This window comes from Engystomops pustulosus, chromosome 6 (genome assembly GCF_040894005.1).
Source record: "Engystomops pustulosus chromosome 6, aEngPut4.maternal, whole genome shotgun sequence".
Taxonomy (NCBI): Eukaryota; Metazoa; Chordata; class Amphibia; order Anura; family Leptodactylidae; genus Engystomops; species Engystomops pustulosus.
The window spans coordinates 172,504,697-172,517,145 of record NC_092416.1 but is presented as its reverse complement, the minus strand read 5'-3'; the positions used below and the strand labels follow the sequence as shown (position 1 = coordinate 172,517,145).

Sequence of the window (12,449 nt, the reverse complement as noted above, 5' to 3'; positions counted from 1 at the left end):
TGGGGAGGAATCAAAAGAAGTTATGAGTGAGGTTGAGAAGTTCTATAGTACTTTGTTTTCTAAGAAATGGAGGGATGAGTGTTTAGAGTCTGAGGTGTTAAGTGTATTAGAGGATAGAGTGGATGTAGAAAGTAAGGGTGATTTATTGCAAGAAATTACGATGAATGAGATATGGAAGATTATTATGAGTATGAAATTGGGTAAAACCCCAGGAGAGGATGGGCTGCCAGTTGAATTTTTTAGATGTATGTGGGGGATTGTGGGTAAGGATGTGTTGGAAGTGTGCAGATACATGTGGAAGAATGTGTGTTTGGCTGAAAGTATGAAAGGTGGTATTATAGTTTTAGTTCCGAAAAAAGGTGATTTGATGTGTTTGAAGAATTGGAGACCTATAAGTTTATTGAATGTTGACTATAAAATTTATGCCAAAATTTTGGCAGACAGGATGAAAGGTGTGATTAAGAATGTGGTGAGTGAAGAACAGTATTGTGCAGTGCCTGGTAGGAGAGTGCAAGAGAGTCTGTGTGTGTTGAGAGATGTGTTATGGGAATGTAGAGAAAGAAGGAAGGATGTGTATGTAATGACATTAGATTTTGAAAAGGCATATGACCGTCTAGCGCACGATTTTTTGTTTGGTGTTTTAATTAAATTAGGTTTTCCAGGTGAATTTGTTTTAAGAATTCGTAGTTTATATATTGATATTTTTAGTAAAATTTTGGTGAATGGGATATTGTCTAATAAGGTTAATGTATTGTCTGGTGTTCGTCAAGGGTGTCCACTTTCACCAATTGTCTTCGTATGTGCGATGGAACCACTGTTATGTCTCATTAAAGGTGATAAATTGGTGAAGGGTATTCAAGTTCCTGGGGGTGATGGGAGATGTCTGAAAGTGTCAGGTTACATGGATGATGTTTGTACGATATGTGAGTCTGAATGTGGAGTGCGGCGTGTAAAGTTGTTAGTAGCATTGTTTTGTGGGGCGTCTGCGTTTAGTGTGAATTGGGAGAAAACTGAGTGTAAGTTGTTTGGATCTGGTAGTGTGAGTAAGGATGTAGGTGTTAGCTGTGTTGAGAAGAGTATTAAAATTTTGGGTGTAAAGTTTGAAGATAGTTTGGATGGGAATGAGAGTTGGGACGATGTGGTAGAGAGAGTGGACCGTAAATTATGTTTTTGGAGAATGAGAAGTTTGTCATTATTGGGGAAAATTTTAATTATTAAGAGTATAGTGTTACCTATTTTTTTGTATCTGGTTTTTGTGTTTCCACCAAATTATAATAGAATGAGGATTTTACAGAGGATGTTATTTGTTTTCTTTTGGGGGTCAAAAATGGAGAAAGTGAAACGTGAGAATGTGATGAAAAGGAAAGAGAAGGGTGGTTTAGGATTTCCTAAACTTGAAGTATATTTTGGTGTGAATATGATTGCTTTTGTTTTGGGTGTGTTGAAAGGGAATACGAAATTAGCATGTATGTGTAAGTATGTAAGTGGGCGAAAGTTTGCAAGATTGAAGTGGTACGAGATGGAGGTGAGGAAACCTTTTACGTTTAAGTGTGCAAAATGGTATGAGTGGATTTTTGATTTTGTTAGAAAATATGAGTTGGAGAAGTTGAGTGTGGATGAATTAAGGAACAAAAGGATGGTTATGAGTGTGATTGAAAGTAAAGAAAATATGTGTGAAATTGCGGGGGTGCGTGGTGAAGAGACGAGAAAAGTTTGGGAAAAAATTAATATGGATGGAGTGACAAATAAACAGAGGGAGGTTGTTTGGATGAGTTTACATAATGCGTTACCCGTTAGGGAATTTCAGAGGTTGAGAGGAGTATGTAAGAAGGAAGAATGTCCTAGGAGCGAATGTAGGGGTTGTGAAAATGTAATTCATGTGTTATGGAATTGTTATTTTTCTAGGAATATTTTGAAGAAGATTGGAAGATTGTGTAAAGAGTTGACTGGAATAAGGTTTTTATCATTTGAGATATTTATGTTTGGAGTATGTGTGCTGGGTAGGGAGAGAGAAAGAGTGCTGTGGATTATGTTATCATGTATTAAAGAAGTTTTGTGGAGTGCAAGAAACCTGTATATTTTCAAAAGAACGGAACTAAGTGAGGATGTGTGTGTCAGAATGATTTTGGGGAAGATGTATGTCGTGTATTTGAAGGATAAAAAGAGAATGGGATTTGATGCAGAGGGTGTGTGGAAAACGAAGAAATGGAAAGAATGGGTGGGAATTTGATTTATCTTTTTGTTTGTTACTAAGGCCTTGGTTTTTTTCATTGTCTTGACCTAGTGAATTATGTAAATATTGTATATATATGTAAATAAAAAGTGCATGCCTTGGTGATGAAAGGGTCTCTGAAAATATTTCCTTGAAGCATCATGCTGGAGTAAGGAGTTTTTCATGAGACGGTGACACGTTGGAAGCTTTTTGTTACCCTTTCTGAAAGGAAAAAAAAAAAAAAAAAAAAAATCTGTTCTTATCAGTTTAATATCTGATACGTCCCCTATCTGGGGACCATATATTAAATGGATTTTTGGAACAGGGAGATGGAAAAAGAGCTTGCTCTGTCCACTCCACGCATTGACCTGGTATTGCAGTACCTCCAGGACCGGTGCACCCCTTCTTAACTTGGTGAAAAAGATAGAGAAATAAATAGCAAACCTTTGGAAAAGGGAAAAGAAATGTAGCCGAAGTTTGCAATGTGACGTCGACGACGCTCTTGTGCTTTGTCACCTACTCAGGTGTGTTGTGTGCTGTGTCTTTTGCAGGAGGAACAAAGGCTTCTCACTAATTGATTGATTGATTGATTGATGAGGTGCTAAATGGGCCCGACCCGGAACAAAGGGAAAAAAAAAAAAAAGGAAAAATAAAAGTGACCTAATCGGCGGCCTAATTAATTGGAGCTAATTGGATCATGATTAGTCTGGAGCCGTCTACTTGAATCGAAGACACCTGCAGGTTGAGATTTGGCTTCCTCCTCCACTGCTAGCAGTCACAGTCTGAGAAGGTGCGAACGAGCGAAGGTAAGCAGTAGCTATCAGCGTGTGCTGGAGCGAGCGAGCGTGCTTGTCCCCTCACACCGTCCAGCGGCTGTGTCAAGAGAAAGGAAAAGTGATCTCTGAGCTGTCAGGCAGGCAGTCGGTCAGACTGACTTGACAAAAGAGTTGTTGTGGGGAGGGTGTAGCGGCTGGCAGATGAAGTGCCGACGCCCGCTCGCTCGGCCCCCCCTGCTGCTTTGCGGGGGAGGTGCCTGTTGGGGGCGGTCCTATGCAGATTAATTGTCCCCACGCAGAGGACTGTGTGACTTGCAGAGTAGGTTTTTTGCCTCCTGGCGGTGTCTCCTCTCCGTGAGCAGTGCTGAGAGTTCAGAAGGGGGCCCGGTCTGGCCGAGCTATGGTCGGTATCGCTTCTCGGCCTTTTGGCTAAGTATAGGGATATACTTGGTCAATAGGTTTTTGCTTTTGCAGGTGCCTGGCAACCCCACCCCTCGGCCTTCGGACATCGCCCTTCGTTGGGCTTAAGTTCGTTGCTGCTATAGGGGGGTGGGCCCACTGCCAGGTAGAGTAGCGATCCCCTTTTACCCACGGAAGGCCTTCGGGCCGAGTGGGAGCCATAGCATTAGTTACATTTAGTGTAACGAAGCTAATTTTCACCAACATCACCATGGATGATCCGGAGGAAGTTCCAGCTTATGCCCGGATCCGGAACACCGTTCGGTTGAAGATTCCTGAAACCGCGAAGAATTTTACGTGCAAATACCTAGTCGAGGAAATCCTAGGAAGAGTTTATAACATCCAAAAATCCGAAATCTTGGCAATTCAAGACTACCCGAAGAGACGTATTTATGATATCACTTTTGAGCGGCAAGGTGTCTTCCAAGATTTCGTAGTAAGAGTCCCCCAAAAGAGTAATGATGAGAGGGTGAAAGGTATGACGTTTCATGAGCATTTAATTGAAGATACAAAAATAATGGTTGTCAAGATGTACTGCCCATTTACTAGCCACTACGACATATTACCTTTTCTAGGTCCCTTGTTCAAAAATTGTAAATTTATTGGGAAAATCTTGAATGATGGAGGTGTATGGACATCGAAATACAGATTTTCAGTTGTTTTAAAGCGTAATGCAGGAGGGTACGAGTGGCCCCCTGGACGTTTTAAAGTAGGGACCAAAACGGGGGATATTTTTATTAGTGGGATGCCGGACTATTGCCGCAAGTGCCGCTCCCATGGCCATATAACAAACTCCTGCGGCCAACCCTGCGGGAAGTGCGGCAGTTCTGAACATCCGACAAACGAGTGTCACACTTCTAAGAATTGTTTTAATTGTGGTCTTTTTGGTCACCTTTCTGCAGATTGCCCGGACAAAGAGCAGGCACCGAGCGGTCCATCTAAGTCGGAGGATGAAGATGCCCAACCCCAGGACCCGACCAGGGAGAAAGAGGAGGAGGAGGTAATGGAGACTAATGAGACCTCAGAGGGCGGCGAACCATTTATGGGTGTCCAGAGGAGTAAGAAAAGGAGGGGCAGTGGCCAAGGGCGTGGGAGAAACCCTCGTAAGGGGGTTCCGGCTGTTGCCGGAGATGGCACTGTGCCCTCCACCTCTGGCGCCCCACAGGGTCGGACCGCAGCGGCTGCGGACGACCCAGGTGGCACGGAAGAGGCGAAGAGGCGGAGATCTTACTCGCAGGTGGCACAGGGCAAGAGTGGGGTTCCTCCCGGGGGCGCTGCGCATCCCGTGGTGGCAGTGCCACCTTCTCCTGTTCAGGAGAATGAAGCAGACCCCGGTGGGCCCCATGTTCCGGAGACGTTGGCCCCTCGAGAGTCTGACCCTCTTATAACCCCAGCTCAGCATTCGGGAGCTGGGGTCAGTGTATTCCGAGCAATACCGGAAAGAAATATGGAGCAGTCTGGAGTGCTGCCAATGTCTGGCGTTTGGGGTGGAGTCCGTGACTTCCGTGTCACCAATGAGGAAGATTATGAGGATGCTCAGAATTTGAGTGACTCCTCCTCCTCGAACACGATGCAGACGGTCGGGTCCGTTGGTAGGATGGATGGGGAGACGCCGGGCGAATCCTCCGATGCGATGGACTGAGACTGCTCAGGTAAAAAGACCAAAAAAATACCCTTTTTATCTTCATGAATGGCTGAGCTGGAGGGCGTTACTTTTAACGTTAGAAGTGTACACTCAAAAATACGTAGAACTGCCGTTTTTAATTTTCTTTCTACTTTTACCGCCTCTGTCCTCTTCCTGCAGGAGTGTTGCATCCCGCACCGCACGGAGTACCGCAAGTACGAGAGAGACTGGAAACTTGGTCCGTCCGTGTGGTCGGGATCAAATGAGTCAGGGGCCGCGGGAGTGGCCATTTTATTTAAGGGAAATGTTTTTATCGATGCTATTAATGAGATTTTACCCGGGAGAATTTTATTGGTTAAAGCAATTATTAATGGGGTAAAATGGCAACTTTTAAATTTTTATGGATCAGTTGAAAAGAACGAAAGAGCTAGAATGCTAGAGATTTTACCGCTGTTTTTAAACGATTCTATACCTCTTTTATTAGCAGGGGATTTTAACTGTATTTTAAAAGGGGAACGCCGGTTCTCCGACGCAACGAGTAGGAATTATGATAAGACGTCAGGTATTTTAAAAGACATTGTCATCGATTTTAAATTGAAGGATGTTTTTATGAAATGTAATCCTGATGTCCCTGCAGAGGCCGGCGTAACCTGGAGTAACGTCAATTGCAGTTCTAGAATCGATTTTATCTTTAGCTCTTATCAGGTATTGCCTTTTAGTTGCTCTCTTAATGTGAATATTTTATCTGACCATAAGTTACTGCTTTTTAAAGTAAAATGTAACGATTTTATTTCTTCTCCCAAAAAAGCATGGAAACTTAACATTTCCCTTTTAGAAGATCCGCATATTTTATCTGATTTTATTACCTTTTATACGTTTTATCGAAGAGCGAAGAGCCCAAGAATATCTATGGTGCGCTGGTGGGGGATGATGAAGGAGAAGGTGAGAGTCTTCTTCCAGCGTGCCGGGGCTAGAAAACAAAAAGAGAAAAAAGCTTTTTATGATAAATTAAATACCAAGCTACAGACCCTTTTAAAATTCAGGAATCAGGGTATCCAGGTGAACAAAGAAATAGCTGATCTGCACCGGGAGATAACGAAGTGTCTGGTGCAGAGAGGCAAAGAGATAATTTTCCGGTCCAAGATTAAACACTTGGAAGAAGACGAAACATGTTCCCGGTATTTTTTTAAAAAAATCGCAGAGAAACGTACCCTGATTCCTGAAATAGATGGAGAAAAAAACATAGAAGGGATTTTAAAAAAGGTTTATAGTTTTTATGCGGATCTTTTTAATGTTAAAAAAGTTGACAATGATTTTATACGTGACTCATTGAAGGAGATTGATTGTTTTTTAGACTCTGTCTCCCAGTCTTTTTTATCACAGGATGTGTCAGAACAGGAGATTTTAGAGACAATAAGAAGTTTTAAAAAAGGAAAAGTGCCTGGACCCGATGGTATACCTATTGAATTTTATGTCACTTTTTATGGAATTTTAAAAGACGATCTTTTTTCTGTTTTTAGTGACCTTTTTAGATCTAAAGCTCTCCCGGGGTCCTGGAAAAAGGGCGAGGTGTCACTGTTACACAAAAAGGGCGACAAAGGTGACATCCGAAACTGGAGGCCTATCACGCTTCTTAATTGTGACTACAAGATCATGGCGAAGATATGTGCAAACCGGTTAAAGAGCGTGGTAGGCCAGGTGGTACACAGTAACCAGGTCTGCGGGATCCCCGGGAGGAGTGTATGGGACAACCTGAATCTAATAAAAGATGTAATCAATGATATGAAGGACAGAGGCGGCAAACTGGCAGTTTTATCTATTGATTTCGAAAAAGCTTTTGATAGGGTGTCCCATTTTTATCTTTTTAAAGTTTTAGAGAAGATGGGTATACCGGAGGGATTTTTAATGTCTCTTAAAGCTTTTTATCAAGATTGTTCGAGTAAGATCCTTGTAAATGGTTTTAAAACGCAGGACGTCATTTTAAAATCAGGAGTGAAGCAGGGGTGTCCCTTGTCCCCACTGCTTTTTATATGCGCAATCGAGCCTCTTCTATGTATGTTACGAAATGACAAACAGATCAGAGGAGTCCCCCTGCCGGGCGGAGGGGGACTGGAGGCAAAGGCAGTGGGGTATATGGATGACGTGACGGTTTTATGTAGGGACGCCCCCTCACTCCAGAAGACCCTGAAGCAAATTAATTTTTTCTGTTGTGCATCAGGTTTTAAGGTTAATTTTAGTAAAAGCAGTATTTTAAATGTGGGAGAGATGCTTTTACATGACGTTCCTGTACCTGTGTCTGACACTGTTAAAATTTTAGGAGTCTCCTTCAATGAGGTCAACGATGGACATTTTAGCTGGGACTTGGTATCGCAGAAGGTCAATCAAAAAATTTGTATGTGGAACATGCGTAAACTGTCGTTGGAGGGGAAAATTTTAATAATCAAGATGGTTTTATTGCCGATTTTCTTGTTTTTAAGTATGGTTTTCCCCCCGACGGAACGTACTTTTAAATGTATTAACCGGACATGTTTTACTTTCTTTTGGGGCTCTCGAATGGAGAAACTGAGGAGAGAGATCGTGATGAAGCCCAGGTCACACGGGGGCAAAGGTTTTCCAGATATTAAGGCTTTTTTATCGATTAAATTCTTCTGTCTCTGTTTTAGTAGCCTTTTTAAATCTCACTACTGGTCTTATTTTATACGTTTTAACACTGGGTATTTTATGCGTAGACAGGGGTGGTTCGAGACAGTTTTAAATTCCCCCTATGCTTTTAATTTACCTGGATCGTATAGGATTTTAGAGAAAGTAGTGGGTGTTTTTAATTTATCTGGGAAAAATGTGCAAGAACTCCAAAATAATAAAAGACTTATTAAAGACCATATCGAAAATGTTTTAATAGCCCCCATACAAAATGTTAGAGAGGAGAGGTGTAAATTAATTTGGAAGAATGTTAATGCAAAATACCTTTTTAATTTACAGAAAGATCTTGCCTGGAGTGCCGTCCACGAGTGTCTTCCATGTCGGGCATTCCAGCACCGGAGAGGATTCGCCAGCTCAGCCATATGCCCAAGGAACAACTGCAGAGAGGAAGAAACATCAGCGCATTTTTTATGGGATTGCATATTTTCACAACAGATATGGACTATGATTTTACCTATCATGAAGAAGATAACCGGAATTGACAAAATCAGCCAAAAAGGAGTCCTCTTCGGGGAGCTGGAGTGCCCATCAAGATCACAAGCAATAATGGCATGGAAGATCACTAATTCAGTCAAAATCGCGTTGTGGGCGGCACGAAACATTTTAGTTTTTAAGAATGACGTTTTAACCCCGCAAGATGTAATAAAGCTTAGTTTTAAAGAGATGTATTTTTACTATCTTTTAGACAAAAAGCTTTCTCCTGTTTTATGCCGTAAATGGTTTTTAAGCGAATGGAGTTCTGTGATTTGATTGACCTGAGAGCGATACCTTGTCCTTTTTTAAGAATACTGCATATTATTGTATTTTTATGTATCTTATGAAAAATGTCTGTAAATTGATTTTATAACTAAATAAAGTTTTTACCCCCCTCGGGTAGAGGTTGCGGGTAGTCAACTTAAAAAAATCTGTTCTTATCAGTTTAATATCTGATACGTCCCCTATCTGGGGACCATATATTAAATGGATTTTTGGAACAGGGAGATGGAAAAAGAGCTTGCTCTGTCCACTCCACGCATTGACCTGGTATTGCAGTACCTCCAGGACCGGTGCACCCCTTCTTAACTTGGTGAAAAAGATAGAGAAATAAATAGCAAACCTTTGGAAAAGGGAAAAGAAATGTAGCCGAAGTTTGCAATGTGACGTCGACGACGCTCTTGTGCTTTGTCACCTACTCAGGTGTGTTGTGTGCTGTGTCTTTTGCAGGAGGAACAAAGGCTTCTCACTAATTGATTGATTGATTGATTGATGAGGTGCTAAATGGGCCCGACCCGGAACAAAGGGAAAAAAAAAAAAAAGGAAAAATAAAAGTGACCTAATCGGCGGCCTAATTAATTGGAGCTAATTGGATCATGATTAGTCTGGAGCCGTCTACTTGAATCGAAGACACCTGCAGGTTGAGATTTGGCTTCCTCCTCCACTGCTAGCAGTCACAGTCTGAGAAGGTGCGAACGAGCGAAGGTAAGCAGTAGCTATCAGCGTGTGCTGGAGCGAGCGAGCGTGCTTGTCCCCTCACACCGTCCAGCGGCTGTGTCAAGAGAAAGGAAAAGTGATCTCTGAGCTGTCAGGCAGGCAGTCGGTCAGACTGACTTGACAAAAGAGTTGTTGTGGGGAGGGTGTAGCGGCTGGCAGATGAAGTGCCGACGCCCGCTCGCTCGGCCCCCCCTGCTGCTTTGCGGGGGAGGTGCCTGTTGGGGGCGGTCCTATGCAGATTAATTGTCCCCACGCAGAGGACTGTGTGACTTGCAGAGTAGGTTTTTTGCCTCCTGGCGGTGTCTCCTCTCCGTGAGCAGTGCTGAGAGTTCAGAAGGGGGCCCGGTCTGGCCGAGCTATGGTCGGTATCGCTTCTCGGCCTTTTGGCGAAGATCAACTTAGTTTCTGAGTTGTGAGCTGGAAGGCAAGGCACATTCCTGCACGGAGAAGGACAGTACCCTCGGCCTTGGATCTTATACAGATTCCTGCAGCTATTGGGGGGTGTCTATGGATCTAGCTGGAGTGTGACCTTTTTACTCTGGAGTTCGGGAGGATTTCGTGGACTGGATCAGCGGCTGGAGAAGTGGCGTTTTCTGGGCGAGGAGACGGACCGGAGGAATCCCGAACCGGAGGAGGCGATACCCAAGATTTAAGAAACATCTGTCTTGTGGATTGAAAAGGTTTATCTTCTTCCTAAATTTTGAAAAAAGAAGAAAAACAGATTATTTGGAGAAGAATTATGGCTTCCAAATGGTCTGAAGAGTCTGATTTTTTTTCTACTAAATATTTTCTGAAGGATACCATCCGTTTTGTCGTGTCGGACGACCAGCGTACGGTAAAAACCCTTAAGTATTTACACGATAAAATTTTTGACCCGTTGCTGAGACTGCAGACAGAAGATTATGTTTGTGTTCAGTCTTTTCAGAAACGGGGTATTTATGATGTAACGCTGAACAGTGTGAGGATCTGCAATAAGGCGTACAGAGCCTATGAAGAGAATAGAGACTCTGATGTTTTACGTGGAGTGCAGGCATACCCCTCATATCAGTATGCATCAAGGACTTTGACTGTTCACATGTATAGTCCTTTTCTAGCTGATTTTCATGTTGATAATTATTTATCTAGATTCTGTGAAAAAGTTGTCTTACAGAAAAAAGGAAAGACAGACTTTGGCGTCTGGGATGGAAGAAGGATCTACACCGTGACCTTCAAAAAGGACGCTGAAGGCTCTATCATGATGCCCCCACCTGTGATATATGTTAACAGGGTAAGAGGACACCTTTTTTTTACAGGAATGCCTCAGTTTTGCAAGGCGTGTAAAAAATATGGCCACAAAACTGAAGACTGTGAGCCATGTGATGAATGTGTGAATGAAACACATCAGAAACGGGATTGTCCCAACAAGTCCGCCACAGCTGACGTGGCAGAAGAAAGTGGTGAGAGGAGTGGGAGTGCCCCATCTGCAGCCAAAACTTCCCAAGAGACACCGGGAGCAGATGATGGGACAGGTAAAATAAATGTTAATGAAAATGCAAATCAAGTGGTTGGTGAAAAGGATGCTGGGAGTGAGATGTGCGGTCTACCCCACATCGAAGAGATGGTGAGTGATCTCCCTCAGATTATACAGGAGACACCAGAAGACACATCTGCGTCTCCTGGAATTCCGTGTGGTCAAGAACTAATGGAATTGGAAGTCAAATCTGCGAAAAGAGGAAAGTGTGAAGAGAGTGGGAGTGAAAGAGAGGAGGAAGAGCCGGGTAAGAAAAGAATATCTGCTTACCTGGGCGAACTCTCTTCTTCATCTTCCTCAGAATCTGAAGGAAAAGAAAAGGTGAAGAGAAGTGTTAGACAGGACGGTGGGGATGGTCCTAAAAAGAAAGAACAAGGATGATTAAAATTGCCTCCCTGAATGTTCAGGGGATTAACAAAAGGAATAAGAGAGCAGTATTATATGATTTTTTTGAAAATGAAGATTTTGATTTTATTTTTCTCCAGGAGTGCAATATAGGTAAAAAATTGGACTATTCTTACCTTAAAGAAAATTGGACCGGGAATTTCGCTCTCTCAGGAGGTAACGAGGTGAGGAGTGATGGCGTTGCCTTCCTGTGTAAAAAAGAGTGGGAGATCATGAAGGTGGAAGAGATCTACCCCGGAAGAATTTTATGTGTGACGGTGGTAAGAAACCAAGAAAGAATTAAATGTTTTTGTATATATGCCCATGCTGAGAAAAACAAAAGAATAGAATTGTTGGAGATTTTAAAACTGTTTTTAGTAGGTCCGGACCCGATAATTGTGGGCGGAGATTTTAATTGTCACATAGAAAAAAAGAAGGACAAATCCTCCAGGATCCTGAGAGAGGTAAAGGAGATTTTTCTTTTTAGGGATTGCTGGGAGGAATGTGGCAGAGAAGAAAAATATAAGATGACTTGGAGAAACAACGCTGTGGAATCCAGAATTGATTATTTATTTGTCACGGAGCACTTTAAGCAAGAAGAGTTTGCCACCAAGGTGAATGGGTTTTCGGACCATAAATTACTGCAGTGCACTTTAATTCTGGATGGTGAGTCAAAAAAGAAATCTTCCCACTGGAAACTAAACACATCTATTTTAAAAGATCCGGACATATTAAATAGTTTTAAAGAGTTTTTTAAGAAACTGGAAGAAAAGAAAAAAGATTTTATGAATAATTTATTGTGGTGGGAATATGTGAAAAAGAAAAGTAAAAGTTTTTTTATACAGAAAGCAAAAGAAAGAGCTGAAAAGAAAAGAGGAATGTATGAAAAACTTTTTGCAAAATTACAGTGTCTTTATTTATTTAAGAATTCTGGAATCCAAGTCGATGAGGAAATTGAAGAAGTCAAAATAGAAGTCAAAAGGAAACTGGAAGAAAGAGGAAAGGAGATCATCTTCAACGCCAGAGTGGAAGCCTTGGAGGAGGATGAGAAATGCTCCAACTTCTTTTTTAAAAAAATAGTAAGTAAGAAAGACACAATAGAAGAAATAGATGGTGAAAAATCGTTGGATGGCAGATTAAAAAAAGCAGAGGAGTTTTATTCTAATTTATTTGAAAAAAGAAAGAGTGACCCTTTTATGGAAGAATTTTTTTTAGAAAAAGTTGATGTCCCTTTTAATAAAAGCGAATATGACTTTTTAGCACAAGATGTGGATTACAACGAAGTGGCGTGTGCAATAAAAAGTTTTAAAAACC

The 12,449-nt window shown here is 42.0% G+C and overlaps 1 long non-coding RNA gene, 1 other non-coding gene and 1 pseudogene across 2 annotated transcripts in view; all 3 read left to right on the top strand.

The window, feature by feature from the left end:
* The first annotated feature begins 2,425 nt into the window (after window positions 1-2,425).
* LOC140066281 (U2 spliceosomal RNA) lies at window positions 2,426-2,617 on the top strand. The gene has a single exon (XR_011848189.1). It is a non-coding gene; the product is annotated as a U2 spliceosomal RNA (small nuclear RNA).
* Window positions 2,618-2,626: 9 nt separating this feature from the next.
* Window positions 2,627-12,449, top strand: part of LOC140065038 (uncharacterized) — a 57,056-nt gene continuing 47,233 nt past the window's right edge. Inside the window, exons 1-2 of the long non-coding RNA XR_011847851.1 lie at window positions 2,627-3,018; window positions 8,975-9,229. This is a non-coding gene — a long non-coding RNA (uncharacterized lncRNA). The remainder of the gene's footprint in view (window positions 3,019-8,974; window positions 9,230-12,449) is intronic.
* Window positions 8,625-8,828, top strand: LOC140066317 (U2 spliceosomal RNA; annotated as a pseudogene).